The following is a 10377-nucleotide window of genomic DNA, read 5'->3' as shown; positions in this document are numbered from 1 at the left end:
AGCTGCGGAAACCGAAATTTTTTACATTTTCGCACTCTCCGCGGAACGCGAAAATGTCAAATTATCGCAATTTCCGCGAACGGAACGAAATTTTCACCCAGGCCTAGTAGTGAGGCGACATGAAAATTGGCTATCTCAAAACGACCTGGTTTTGCAAGGGGGGTCACTTGGGTTTTTAGCCTGGTGCTCGGCGGCCACCTAGGGAAACCTACCAAACCCACACATTTCTGAAAACTAGACACCCGGGGGATTCCAGGGAGGTATGGCTTGCGTGGATCCCCCAACGTTTCCTTACCCAGCATTCTGGGTAAGGAAGCGTTGGGGGATCCACGCAAGCCATACCTCCCTGGAATCCGCCGGGTGTCTAGTTTTCAGAAATGTGTGGGTTTGGTAGGTTTCCCTAGATAGCCGCCAAGCCCGGGGCCTAAAACTCATGGGACCCCCTTTGCAAAACCAGGTTGTTTTGTGATAGGTAATTTTGATGTCTCCTCAACTGGTTTTGGGCCCTTGCCTGATGCGGGCACTAGGCCTACCCACGCCAGTGAGGTACCATTTTTCTCGGAAGACTTTGGGGAACGCGGGGTGGGTGGAATTTTGTGGACCCACGCAGATTCCAGAACTTTCCACCACAGAAATGTGAGGAAAATGTGTTATTTTGGACACATTTTTAGGTTTGCAATGGATTCCTGGTAACAGAACCTGGTGAGAGCCAGTCAAGTCACCCCATCCTGGATTCCCCTCGGTGTCTAGTTTTCAAAAATGTACAGGTTTGCTAGGTTTGCCTACGGGGGCGGAAAGACTGGAGTTTCTCTGGGGGTGGGGTGGGGTGGGGGTATTGTCATGCCCATTTTGGGGAGCCCCTACCCCTACACTAATAAAACAACTAAATCCATGGTTTCTAGTGGGCGTTTCTGCGCCCCCCAGGGCTCCCATCTGCCTCCTGGGGGGCAGAAAGACTGTCATTTTTGTGGGGGGGGAGGGTGGGGGCATAGGCGTGCCCGTTTCTGGCAGCCCACACCCTAAAAACAATTGCGCAAAAAAAATCCCTGGTGGATAGTGGGCTTTCTGCCCCTCTGGGGGTGGCAGATTGGGGGCTACTGCCCCATCTGCCCCCAGAGGGGGGCAGAAAGGCTGTAATGGTGGCGGGGGGTGGGGGCATTGTCGTGCCCATTTCGGGCAGCCTCCACCCTAAATAAAATCCATCACCCTAAAGAAAATTGCGCGAAATAAATCCCTGGCGTCAAGTGGGCTTTCCGCCCCCCCCCGAAAGGGCAGATTAGGGGCCAATGCCCCATCTGCCCCCCAGGGGGGGTAGAAAGGCTGTAATGATGGCGGGTGGGTGTGGGCATTGGCGTGCCCGTTTCGGGCAGCCCCCACCCTAAAAAAAAAATCTAAAAATAAATCCCTGGTGTTTAGTGTGCTTTCTGCCCCACTGAAGGGGCAGATTAGGGGCCAATGCCCCATCTGCCCCACGGGGGGGAAGAAAGACTGTAATAATTGGGCGGGTGGGTGGGAGCATTGGTGTGCCCGTTTCGGACAGCCCCCACCCTAAAAAAATACTAAGAACTAATCCCTGGTATTTAGTGGGCTTTCTGCCCCCCCCAAAGGGGCAGATTAGGGGCCAATGCCCCTTCTGCCCCCGGGGGGGGCAGAAAGACTGTAGTAATTGGGGGGGTGGGGTGGATGCATGGGCCTGCCCGTTTTGGGCAGCCCCCACCCCTATTTTTTTTTTTTTTAATGCCCTGATGTCTAGCGGGCTTTTTGCCCCCCCGGGGGGGCAGATTGGGGGCTAATGCCCCCATCTGCCCCCCTGGGGGGGCAAAAAGACTCAATGGTTATTTGGGAGGAGCAAAGGCCCTTGCCCAAGGGGCCGCTTCCCCCTCCCTGGTGTCTAGTGGGTGGATCCCTGCTTGGGGATCGCCCTCCTGTGGCGATCCCCAAGCAGGGATCCACTGGGGAGGGGTACCATTGGAAAGGGGAGATTCTCCCCTTTCCAACAATACCTCTCCCGTCCTTCTACGTGCTCAGGGGGCTGAGACAGCCCCCGAGCACGTAGAAAGTGAAACTGAAATGAGCCTCTTGGCTCATTTCAGTTTCACTTTCAGTGTAATGACGTCGGAGCGACGTGCGCGCCGATCGTCATTACACAGAAAGGGGGGGGGCCTCGGGAACTGGGAAAGCTCTTCCCCCAGCTCCCGAGGCTATTTTTAATTAAAGGGAATGCCAGGGAATGCCTCATGACGAGCTGGACTCGTCATGGGCACAGCGCGACTGTGCTCCATGACGAGTCCAGCTCGTCATGGGCACAGAAGGGGTTAAGGGCGTTGTAATTGTTGATCAGCATCCAGGCATGGGATCTGAGGCTAAAGGTGCTTTTGTCAAGTATCAAGGAATTAAATTTGGCAGCTTTATTTACAGCTTGTTTGAATGTTGTGAAAGGCAGATTTTTATTACATAGGTTAATGGTGTAAGTTGTTCTTACCTCGTTGTAAAGTAATTGATTGAACACTGATTTTTGTCATTCTCAATTTCTAACCATAATGTTTTCTTGAATACAGAGCTCTCTATGTTTTGTTTTTGTCGATACCAGACCTTTATAGATGTGTACATTCTGCCTATTGTTTCGTTCATGAGCCTGAATTCTAGTCGCACTTGCGCAGGCGATGCTGTCTGGGGGAGTTGAAAAACCCTTTTATAACTGGTTGTTATCAATTTATTAAGAAGGGCAGACTCTTTACTGTGTAAGGCCATGCTAGCATAAGTTATAGTTGGGAGTGTTTTTGCCGCTATTACAGAGAGTAACGGTCTGAAAGATGGACCCTCCAGTTTTATTTATTTTTTGCCAAGGACCTATATGCAAAGGTTAATGCACTGACTCGCTGAGTCATGTAATTTTTCTGCTCTTGATGGTTTTGTTTGCGTCAATATAAAACCCCAGGTATTTGTAACAGGTTTCTTCCTCCAAGGGTTTACCATCCATCCAGATGTTCTGATAGAGACCGGAATGATTACTGATGAGCATTGTTTTGGTTTTGTATACATTAATTTCTAGTTTGTTTGCTGTTATAAATGTGGTCATTTCAAAAAGTAATCTGCGTAATCTAACCTTGGTTAAATTCATTAAGACGACATTGTCTACGTAAGAAAGGAGCGATAGTGGTAACAGACCCAAATAGGGCGGGTGGTAGTTAATCTTGTTAAGATTATCGGCCAAATCAGACATAAATAAGTTAAAAAAATGTGGGGCCTGCACACATCCTTGTTTCATGCCCTTGTTTGTGTTAAATTTTCTAGAAACTCTAGAGCTGTTGCCCAGCTTCACTCTTAGCCAGGTTTGGGAGTAGAATAACATTATTCCTCTAAGTATTCTCTCAGTTATGTTCCAGGCCCTAAGTTTGTTCCACAAGAGCTGCCGATCCACTCTGTCAAAGGCAGCTTTTAGGTCAACGAAACAGAGGTGCAAGTTTAGTTTTTTTTTCCTTGCATTTTTCTGCTATAAGGGCGATTGATAAGATATTGGTAATTGTTTCAATCCCTTTTCTGAAGCCAGTTTGGGTAATTGGGATCAAGTTGAGTTCATCTGACCAGTTGACAAGGTTTTCCAAGATCAAGGAGGCGTGGTACTGGGCCTCTGCGTCCAGTAGTACAATAAGCCTGAAGTTTGATGGATTAGTTCTGTTGCCTCCTTTGTATATTGGTGAAATGATTGATCCTTTCCAACTAGATGATATTTGATTTTGCAATTCTACTTCTCTAAAGAGTGCAGCCAGGTGATAGCTACAAAAATCAGGCTCATGTTTAAAAATAGCTTGCTTAAGGCCATGAGGCCCAGGGGCTTTGTCCTCTCTGCATTTGTTGATTATATTTGTTATTTCCTCAGCTGAGTAGGGTAAGCAATGTATTTTATTTTCCTTTAAGATGGTGGATCCTTCGTTTCTACCAGACAGGTTTGCTAAAATTCGACTGGACTTCGATCCATCTTGATGAATGGAGTCATCCAAAAGCTATAAAGAATATGTGTTCTCTATAAATTTCCCTGTTATGTAGTTGGCCCAATCGTGTTCTCGTACATTTGAGGTTATGGCGTTCACTGGCCTGGTCAGATGTTTTATCGTTTCCCAGAACTTGCTTGAATTGGGATGCCTTGTGCTGTATAATAATTTGGACCAAAATCTCTGCTTTCTCTTTCTTTTGTCTTCCCATAATTTCTTTTTGTATGGTTTCCTCAGTTGCTGAAATGCGTCCCATGCAGTTTTGTCATGGTCCATTGAGAGAAGTTTCCTAATTGATTCTTTTAAGTCACGTTTCAATTTTTGGACTTCCTTTGTTATTGCTTTGTGAGTTTTGTTTCTTGGAGCCAGCTTTCGTGGTCCTGTCATTAATGTTGTCAGTTAACAGGAAGTTAGTCCAGGCTTGTATTTTATTATCTGAAAGAAACAGTTAGTTATAGATTCCTTACCTTAGAATCTCCCCCAGGTGTCTGACTGGAACTGGAAAGTTTTTCGTCAGCAGCACCCCTGCGTATCGGAAGGTGGTGTCGGTCGGCTCTGCGCTCGTCGGCGGTGTCGTGGTCGCTAGGATGACATCGTAGCAGGTACACAGACGCCGCCCTCGCGCCTGACATCAGTTCTTTCTTTTTCCGCGCCAGCAAGCGCAGATCCGGAGAGAGTGGTCCCCCCAGTCAATTTCTGACTGAGCTTTTTTCTCGACTTTTGTCGACTTCGTTGTGTTAGAGTCATTCGATTCCTGGTGCACGAGGGATGCCCGGCATGTGGTTCCTATCACCGATCCACACCGCGTGTGCCTCTACTGCCTGGAGCACAACCACGACCCCAAGTCATGCTCCGACTGCTGGACCATGGCCCGAAGTCTTTGCGGGAGCAGTCCCGAAAGCTACTGGAGGCCTGGCAGTTGGCTCCACGCCGCTCGACGTCCCGGTCGCAGAGGAGGTCGAGGGACTGGTCGTGGAGCCACCACCACTCGTCGTCAAAGTCTTCACACTCTGGGTCAGGTAAGCCGAAGCACAAAAAGAAGTCGAAGAAGCATTGTTGCTCTTTGACTTCTCCTCGTCCGTCGGCCGACACAACAAGGGATATGGGTGGTGCCCCTCCGGCGGCTCTGTGTGCGGAGCCTGGTGGGTTGACTTCGGGTTTCCCTCCCTTCCCGGAACCCGGTGCGATCCCTGCCCAGCTTCGGAGTTTCTACTAAGCGATGCATGCCATATTTGGGCAGCCCGATTCCGCCGGCATGCATTTGGGCCCCGCGGACTTGGCTGGGGGCCCTGGGCCTTCGGCATCGGTGGCTTGGCCTTGGCGCCACAGCGTCCCCTTGGATCCAGGCCTGGATCCTGATCAGCACCTTTCGACCTCGTTACGCCTTCCCCAGCACTACGTCCGCCACTGGCGTCGGCTGTGTCCCCAGCCGACGTCCACCCCGGCCTCCACCTCGAGGTAGACATGGAGTCGGAGCGGTGTCAATCGGCACCGGATCCGGCGCCGACGGGTGCTTTTGTGCCCCTGTTCTACCCTGGCTCTTTGAGACCAGATTGGCAGCCAGAAGAGGGTGAGGAGGACTAGGAGGGGTCTGGAGACCCTTTGACGGACCAGATGGTGCATGAGTAGGTCTGGAGAGAGGAACTGGGGGATGCCAGTGGTTTGGATACCTCAACAGACCTTGGCATGTTGTCCCCTCCTACCGTGGCTACAGAGGAGGGAGCGTCATACGCAGTGGTGTTGGGTAGGGCAGCAGATGCTCTCCACCTCGAGCTACCTACGGCAGCAGTCAGGACTAACCTCCGGACAGAGGTGCTTCTACCAGCTGCGAGCACTTCGGACCCCTTGCTGCCCGTTAATGAAGCCCTGATGGACATCCTTTTGGGCATTTGTTCCAGGCCCAACACAGGGGCTCCTGTGGACAGGATGATTGCCCGACGCCACCCCCGGCCCCGGGCGACCGCACTTTTCTTTCCCAACACCCCACCCCTGAGAGCTTTACGGTCCAAGCCTCTATGTCCAAGGGCGCATTCCCTACCGCACCCCCGGAAAGGGAATCCCAGATGTTTTCTTCCTCCAGTTTGGGACTGCGGTTGGTAAACACTGCATGTTTATTGGGCCGGGATACCCACTCCGTGTGGGACACGGTTGCGCAAGTGCTGCCTCAGTGCCTGGATGAGGCCCGGGCCGTGCTCTCTCGAGCAGTTGCTGAAGGGAGAGATGCAGTGAAGTTTACCATCCGCTGTGGGCTGGATGCCGCTGACACATTTGGCAGGACGATTACCACGTCAGTAGCCCTTCGACGTTAACCCTGGTTGCGTTTGACTGTTTTTTCAGGGGATGTCCAATCCACACTTATGGACATGCCCTTTGATGGCCATCGCCTTTTTGGCCACAAGTGCTTTAAGGACACTCGGGTTACGGCCAGGTCCTTGGGCCTCTCCACCACCCGCACTGCACAGTCTGCCTTTCGCCCTTTCGTTGCGACAGAAGGGGTGCCCCACTACATCCCGCCCAGAGCCACAGGCGGGCGCAGGCTGTTCAGCCCAAGTGCTACCAGGAACGGGGAAGCCAACGCTGTGGTGCTGGGGGCCAGCGAGTGGGTCAGTCCACCACAGCCCCCTCTGCAGCAGCCTTCAAACCCTCCTAGTCCGACCTTTCAGGGTCACCAAATGCCTTTGGGCAGCAGGATCCGCCATCACCTCCCTCACTGGCGCACCATCACATGTGGGTTTTGCAAATAGTCTGAAGGGGCTACTCCCTCCCCTTCAAGACTACCTCTCCACCCATGCCACCTCAGTACCATCGTATGTCGGAGGATCACCTGGCCATTCTCCAACAGGAAGTTTCAGCACTCTTGGCCAAGGGTGCCATCAATCGCGTTCCTGCCCCAGAAGTAGGTTCTGTTTGTTATTCCCACTACTTTCCGGTGCCCGAGAAGGACAAAGGCCTGCGTCCTATCTTGGATCTCATGAACGTCAACTGCTTCCTCTGGAAGGAGAAGTTCAAGAAGTTGACGCTCGCTCAGGTTTTGTCTCCTCTCTACCCTGGAGATTGGATGGTAGCGTTGGAATTGCAGGATGCTTATTTTCACATCCCCGTCCTGCCAGCCCACCGGCGTTACCTACGGTTCACAGTTGGCCACGAGCACTTTCAGTTTACCGTCTCCCCTTTGGCCTTACCAGCGCCCCTCAGGTGTTCATGAAAGTGATGGCGGTGGTCGCAACTCATCTGCGCAGATCAGGGGTTCCAGGCTTCCCCTATCTCTGCCTGTTGAAGGCGGGCTCACCCCATGCTGTCGTTTACCACCTCCAGACTACGGCCGACCTCCTGTATTCACTTGGGTTCTTCATCAATGTACCTAAGTCACACCTGACCCCCTCTCAAAAGCTCCTCTTTATCGGAGCAGTTCTGGACACAACGCAGTTTCGGAGTTTAGCCTCCCTAACAGCAAGTCCGGGATATTCAGGCTATTATTCCGATCTTTCAGCCTCTATACCGGGTTTCGGTCAGAATGACCCTCAGGCTGCTTGGCCTGATGGCCTCCTGCATCCTGCTGGTGGATCATGCCAGGCGGCAAATGTGGGCTCTGCAGTGGGACCTGAAGTTCCAGTGGGCCCAACATCAAGGGAATCTGTCCGATTGCGTGCAGATCTCGGAGGACACTGCACACCAATTGTAGTGGTGGCTTACGAACCAGGATTGGGTCGAAGGCAGATCCCTCTCCCATCCTCAGTCCGAATTCACAGTGGTGACCGATGCATCTCTCCTGGGATGGGGCGGCCACAGGGGGAGGCGGAGATCAGAGGCTTCTGGTCTCTGGCAGAGTCCGGGTTCCACATCAACCTTCTGGAGCTTTGGGCGATTCGTCTTGCACTCAAGGCATTCCTTCCCTCTGTCCAGTGAAGAGTAGTGCCGTTGTTCACATATAACATCACCGCCATGTGGTACTGCAACAAACAAGGCGGGGTGGGGTCGTGGACCCTATGTTAGGAGTCTCTCTGTCTCTGGACATGGCTGGAACATCAGGGCATATCCCTGGTGGTTCAACACCTGGCAGGTTCTCTGAATGCCAGGGCGGACGAACTCAGCCGCAGGTGCATGAGGGATCACGAATGGCATTCTTGTGGCTCCTGATTGGGCACAAAGAGTCTGGTATCCCGAGCTGCTCAACATGGTCATCGATCCTCTGATCAGACTGCCTATTCGGGAGGATCTTCTGTCACAGCAGCAGGAGACGGGCCTCCACCCAAACCTGTCCAGCCTCCACCTTCTTGCGTGGAGATTGAGCGGTGGCAGTTGACGTTGTTTGACCTGCCTCCCGAAGTCTGTGATGTTATCTTGGCAGCCAGGCGTCCCTCCACTAAGACGGTATTCCCCTGAAGATGGAACAAAGTTATGGCATGGTGCACAGAAAAGGCTGTGGATCCCCTTTCTGCCCCTCTTTCTGAGGTTCTCTTGTTTCTCCTTTGTTTGGCCCAGCAGGGCTCTGCAAAGGCTCCCTCTCGGCCATTTCTGCCTTCCTTAGGCTTCCTGATCAGCCTTCTCTTTTCAAGTTCTGGGTTGTAAATAGATTCCTTAAGGGCATTACTCATCTCTTTCCTCCCGTTCCCTTCGTAATGACCCAGTGGGACTTGAACCTGGTGCATACTTATCTTATGTGCGCTCCCTTTGAGCTGCTGCATAACTGCTCTCTCAGGCTTCTTACTTTGAAAACTGCCTTTCTAGTGGCCATCACCACTGCACACAGGGTGAGTGAGCTACAAGCTCTTTCTTCCAAGCCTCCCTTTCTGCTTGTCCATCCGGATAAGATCATCATTAGAACTAGACCTTCCTTTCTTCCCTAGGTGGTTACGTCTTTCCACATTGGCCAAACCATCACTTTGTCCACCTTCATTCTGCCTCCACATCCTTCAAAAGAGGAAGAGAGGCACTACCGGCTGGATCCAAAACGTGCACTTTCCTTCTACTTGGATCGTACAAAACAATTCCGGGTGGACGACCAGCTCTTTGTTGGTTACGTGGGCGCTAAGAAAGGTCAGGCCATGCACAAACAAACCATCTCCAGGTGGGTCGTTCTGTGCATCAAAGCCTGCTACTTTTGGCAAAGAAGGAGCCTCCAGTGGGGCTGCGTGCCCATTCCACCAGGGCGATGGCAGCTACTACTGCTTTGGGACGAGGAGTCCCCCTGAATGACATCTGTCAGGCAGCTACGTGGGCATCGCTGCACACTGCACACATTCACAAAACACTACTGCCTGGACAGCCATGTCCGGAGAGACGGCTTCTTTGGCCGTTCTGTTCTCCAGGACTTTCTGGTGTGAACTTAGTTCGCAGACCCACCTCCGGGGTTGGCATTGCTGGGGTATCTATTCTGGGGTAAGGAATCTATAACTAACTGTTTCTTTCAGATGAACACGTTACTTACCTTGGGTAACGATATATCTGTTAGAAACATAGGTTAGTTATAGATTCCTTACCGCCCCACCCATCCTCCCCATTCTGCGAACTGACTTCTAGGGTTAAGGTCATCATTTCCGGGCCCTAGTTTTGTGCACCAGTGGTCAGAGTCTTGCATGGCTCTGCGCTTCTGGCGTGAAAAGTCATGTACAGAACTGACGTCATTTTCCCCCAGGGCGGCATCTGTGTAGCTGCCGCAATGTCATCCCGGTGACTACTACGCCGACGACGAGCAAAGAGTCGACCGACGCCACCTTCCGACGCGCAGGGGTGATGCTGACGAAATACTTTCCGGATCCAGTCTGACGCCTGGGGGAGATTCTAAGGTAAGGAATCTATAACTAACCTATGTTTTTTACAGATATATCGTTACCGAAGGTAAGTAACTTGTTCAACACTCTCTTTTACAGATGCCATTAGTAATTGTTTTATGCAGACCTGGATTGGTTTCATTTGACCATTTGAGACGTTTTAAATCGTGTTAATATGACCTTCTTCTGATGTAGTAGATTGAAATTTTGTCAAATTGAGATCAAAGAAAATATGTTGGTATGAACGATCACTCAAAGTGGTGTATTCTATAAAAAATGTAAAAAGAGATGTCATTAGGGGTAGAGAGACTACCGTGAAGTTGAGCATCGATCGTGCCGTCGGACCATAATAGGTGTTTTTCGGCGGGTCATCTTCCACTGATCTGCACATACCCTGATATTCCAATGCCTTTACTAGCTGTTGGACTATGTAGTCTGGACGATTCATCCTCATTTGATGTTGGGGCTTAATATTCCAGAATATGTTGTCTTCTGCCAATATTTCGTCTTCATCTGGAGTGTAAATTAGATTGGAATTAAAATCTATCAAAACTATGTTCCAGGAGTGTTGGGCACATCGTAGTTTTGATTAAAAGTGGATTATTTGCTTTTTT

General features: G+C 51.0%; 1 pseudogene; it reads left to right on the top strand.

The window, feature by feature from the left end:
- The first annotated feature begins 1064 nt into the window (after positions 1-1064).
- On the top strand, positions 1065-1138 carry LOC146811703 (small nucleolar RNA SNORA17; annotated as a pseudogene).
- The last annotated feature ends 9239 nt before the right edge of the window (positions 1139-10377 follow it).

The sequence above is a fragment of the Triturus cristatus genome, chromosome 7 (genome assembly GCF_964204655.1).
Source record: "Triturus cristatus chromosome 7, aTriCri1.1, whole genome shotgun sequence".
Classification (NCBI taxonomy): domain Eukaryota; kingdom Metazoa; phylum Chordata; class Amphibia; order Caudata; family Salamandridae; genus Triturus; species Triturus cristatus.
This window is presented reverse-complemented; position numbering and strand designations above follow the sequence as displayed.